This window comes from Bos mutus, chromosome 23 (genome assembly GCF_027580195.1).
Source record: "Bos mutus isolate GX-2022 chromosome 23, NWIPB_WYAK_1.1, whole genome shotgun sequence".
NCBI lineage: Eukaryota > Metazoa > Chordata > Mammalia > Artiodactyla > Bovidae > Bos > Bos mutus.
Window position 1 is genome coordinate 39860638 of NC_091639.1, and position 4835 is coordinate 39865472.

The following is a 4835-nucleotide window of genomic DNA, read 5'->3' on the forward strand; positions in this document are numbered from 1 at the left end:
ATTCTTTACTGCTGAGCCACTGGGGAAGCCCCTTATTTCCCCGACCAGAGATCAAACTTGGGCCCCCTGCAGTGGACGAACAGAGTCCGAACCACTGAACCATCACTTTCAACTAACCTGCATTGTCCTCCGTGAGGTGTCCACCTCCCCCACTGGAAAAATGGCTCTGTGAGGGCAAGGATAATGTCTTGGTCACTGCTGAGCCCCCAGCACCATCCTGGCCCCCAGCAGGTGCTCAGTACAGTAAGTCCCCTACATGCGAACCTTCAAGTTGCAATCTTTCCAAGATGAAAACGTGCATTCCATCACCTCAGGCATGAGTGAAATTGCAGCTTGCCCTGAAATTGGGTTTCCCTGAGCTCAGGTGGTAAAGAGTCTGCCTGCAGTGCAGGAGACCCGGGTTCGATCCCTGGATCGGGAAGATCCCCTGGAGAAGGAAATGGCAAACCACTCCAGTATTCTTGTCTGGAAAGTCCCATGGATGGAGGAGCCTGGTCAGCTTCAGTCCATGGGGTTGCAAAGAGTCGGACATGATTGAGTGATTCCTCTTTCTTTTCTTTCTTTCTGCAATTGTGTTAGTTGGGCAGCTAGCTTGGGCAGTCCAACTTGGGTTGGACTCTCATAATGGAACTCATTTATATGTAGAGGACTTACCATAAAGACTTAGTGAAGGAATGAACCATATAGTTTTGTCTCTTGTGGGTACCAGAGGCAGTGAGGGGTCGTGGTGTGAAGACCCAAATGGCGGACCTGAGGGAGCAAAGTGGGGGAAGATGCTTGGCGTCTGTCTCCCAGGAGGCAGCAGGGGTGCGGGCTCTGTCGGTCAGACACCACCTGCCCTGCGAGTTCACTGTTCTGCCCTCGTTCCCTGAGGCGAGGCCCTGGCGTGTTATGCTGCGTGTGCAAGGCTGGATCCTTGTGTGGTGGTGAAAGGCACTTGATTAGGAACCAGGTGCACAACCCGAACTTGGGGACCTCTTCTGTGCCCCAGAATTTGCATGCAACTTCATTCCAAAGTGGGGCCCTCCCTGTCTACGGCCCTCACTGCTCCCACTGAGGTTCTGGATAAGCCAGACCCTCTACCCTTTGGAGCTGCTCTTCCTTCTTGGTCTTTAAAGACTGGCTTTAAACTCACCTCTTCAAAGAGGTGGTCCCCAGTGAACCACAGACCTGCTCACCCCAGGACCCCAGCTGCTCTCCCCCCCCCCAGGCTTTGTGACACCCACATTCTTGGGTGGACTTGTACTCCCCTGAACTAGTGGGGAGTAGATGAGGACTGGGAGGCAGAGCTGGGTTTGAATCATGCCAACGCATAGAGCTGTGTGACCGTGAGCTGCTGAAAGCATGTCTCTGAACTTCCACATCAGTCCAGTGGGAGAGTGACACTGACCCAGCTGGGGGCTTTAATGAGCCTGGGGATGCCGGGCTGCAGGCCCGTGCCTGGTGTTCCCTCCCATCATTCAGGGCCTCCTCTGAGAGGCCCTCCGATCCGTCACAAGCCATAACCCCTGTCTCTCCTGGCCTCAGTTTCCTTCAAGCCTCTATCTTACATGTTGTGTGAAAAGTGAAAGTGTCAGTTGCTCAGTCGTGTCCAACTGTTTGTGACCCCATAAACTGTAGCCTGCCAGGCTCCTCTGTCCATGGAATTCTTGAGGCAAGAATACTGGAGGGTAAAAAAAAAAAAAAAAAAAAAAAGAATACTGGAGTGGGTTCCCAACCCAGGGATTGAACCTGGGTCTCCCACACTGCAGGCAGAGTCTGTACTGTCCGAGCCACCAGGGAAGCCCATTATTTGTCTCATAGATATTCATCCTTATAAATGTCAGGTCTACAAGAGTCAGAATTTTGTGTTTTGTTTGTTGCTGAATCGCAAGTTCCTAGAGCAGTGCCCTGCATACACTGAATGGCAGGTACATAGTAGGGACTTTATAACCAGGTGCTACTGTCATTACCATACATGGTTTTGTTTGTAATGGGTAAGTTGGCCAAACTCATCTTTATGCCTGGGGCAGTCCTGGCTCCAGTGACCTCCCAAACTTCGGTAATGGGGTCACTGTGCAGCCTTGGCTCTGGTGTGACCTGCCCTGGGCAGAGGCGGTTGTGAACCCAGAGTACATCTTTACAACCTGCCCTTCTAGAACAGAGGTCACTGGGGCAGCCTGCTCCACCCTCTCGATGTAAATATCCAGCCCCAGGACACATGGACCATCCCCACGACCCTTGTCAGAGTCAAAGAAATCCAGACAAGACTAGTCAGTCTCCCGGCTATGGCAGAGGCTTGGGCTCTAATTCCAGCTCTGCCTCTAACTTGCTGTGTGACCTTTAGTAAGTCACATTGCCTCTCTGAATACTTAGCTTTCTGTTTTATGTATTTAAAAATATTTTTGCCAGAGCACTAATTATTTGCCAGAAATTGTTCAAAGAGCTTATGTACATGTAACTCATTTCTCTCAATAACCCTATGAAATGGGATAATAATTTCCTTTATTTTACATATGACAACCATGAAGCACAGAGAGGTGAAGTGACTTGCCCAAGGTCACACAGCTAGTAAATAAATAGCAGAGCCAGGATTCAAGCTCAGGAGTCTCACTGCAGAGTCAGTGCTAGTAAGTACTGTGCTCAGCGGCATAGGATGGTGCCCGTAAAGAGTCACCCTTTGCTTGTTAGGGATCTGAATTTATTCCTCCCGATGGCGGCTCTATTATTTGGCAGACACTGATTTTCCTAAAGACTCCATTTGGCTTCCTGAAACGAGAATCTCCTGGGACTTCCCTGGCAATCCAGTGGTTAGGAATCTATGCTTCCACCACAGGAGGCAGGGGTTCAATCCCTGGTCAGGGAACTAAGATCCCACATGCCGCGCAGTGTGGTCAAAAAACAAAAGAATCTCGCTTCCTACCCTTTTCCAAATCTAATAACGGAATCCCCCTGACTTCCAGAAGGAAACAGGCCAGTGGGGTGTGGGACAACCAGCGTTGGGGGATGGGAGCGCCGACGCCTAGTGCCTGTCAATCTTGGCGGTGTAAATACCTCCTCCGTGGCCAAGTTCACACTACCAACCTGACATCACTGAACACAAAATTGAGAAGAGAGACATAAAACCAGCTTCCATGAGCCACCACGAGCAGCTCCAGCAAAGATGTGGCAACAGGGATTAGTAAGGGACCCCTGGGGGACAAACCACCAGATGGTCCCCTTTACCCTGCCTCACAGGCCCTGCCAGGCCTCCCGAGGCCACCCTTGTCCCTCCTAACCCACAGAGGGCTGGGGATCCAGCTTTGGTCGCCTCGGGAGGGCCCACCAGCCGGACAGCCTGAGAGCCGGGCTAAGCAGGTGTAACAGGCGAACCAGCTGCGACTAATCTTCCTGGTTAGAGCAGCCTCGCCTCCTCGTCACTCCCCACCCTCTTAGCTCCCAGTGGCCTTCAGGATCAAATTTAAAGTTCTTAGCCTGTTGGACAAGGCTTGCCCCCATCAGGGCCCTGCCTTTCTTGCTAATCGGATCCTTCACAGCGTCTGTGCTAACCGTCTCACAAACATCTTACTCATCTCTGTCGCCACACCTCTGCTTGAGCTGCTCTTCTGGAATGCCATTCCTCTGCTTTGCCAAGGATGGATTGGACCCTGCCTCAAGGCCTGGCTCAGTAGCACTTCTTGGGGCTGGCCACTCCTCCCCACTGGCCTCTCCCTACTCTGACTCCCGTAGGATCATGGCTCAGCAGGCCTAGACTTGAATTGTCGGTTATTTCAAAGTTAAACTCTAAGTTTCTTGAGGGCATGAGTGTCTTGTTTCTCTCTGTCCTCAGTATCTACTCCGCAATGCTTTATAAAGCCTTAATCCATTCAACCAAATTTTCTGGGTACCTACGGGCTTCCCGGACTTCCCTGCAGGCTCAGACAGTAAAGCGTCTGCCTACAATGCAGGACACCAGGTTCAATCCCTGGGTTGGGAAGATCCCCTGGAGAAGGAAATGGCAACCCACTCCAGTACTCTTGCCTGGGAAATTCCATGGACGGAGAATCCTGGTAGGCTACAGTCCATGGGGTCGTAAAGAGTTAGACACAACTGAGCAACTTCACTTTATGGGCTTTCCAGGCGCTAGTGGTAAAGAACCTGCCTGTAAATGCAGGAGACATAAGAGATGTGGGTTCGATCCCTAGGTCCATCCCCTGAAGGAGGGCATGGCAACCAACTCCAGTATTCTTGCCTGGAGAATCCCATAGACAGAGGAGCCTGTTGGGTTAGTCTATAGGGTCAAAAAGAGTTGGACATGACTGAAGCCACTTAGCAAGCACACATAATGCAGGCTCACAGGGATGGGTAGCTTCCACCTTTACTACATCCTGCCAGGCTGGGTGTCACCAAGTTCATTAGCCTTTGTCTTACAGCTTCTGGGCTTGGGATATGCTTCAAACACCTTTCTCCATTTAAATCTTCGATTTGCCTGGACGTGATCGTGGCTAAAGGGAGGTAAGGAGGGAGTCCAGTTGTTTCAACACCATCTGTTGACACAGATGACTGAATAATAAGCATCTGTTTTTATAAATGTTACATACATTTACAGATTCAGGAAAATTTTCTAGTAGTTACATCAACCTGCCAACAGCTATCATTTCCAGGTAGTGGGACAATAGATGTTCCATAGCTACATTCAAAACTTTTTAGCAATAAACATGTTTTATCTGTGTCATGAAAGAGCAATAACAATACGTTGTTAGAAAAAGTACCCTAGTAGGTGCCTTGACACTAGTTAAGCTTGGTGGAAGTTACAGGAACACGGTAGAGTGGGTACCTGACTCCCATGCAGGCTGGGTGGAGCAGGGAGCCGGGTG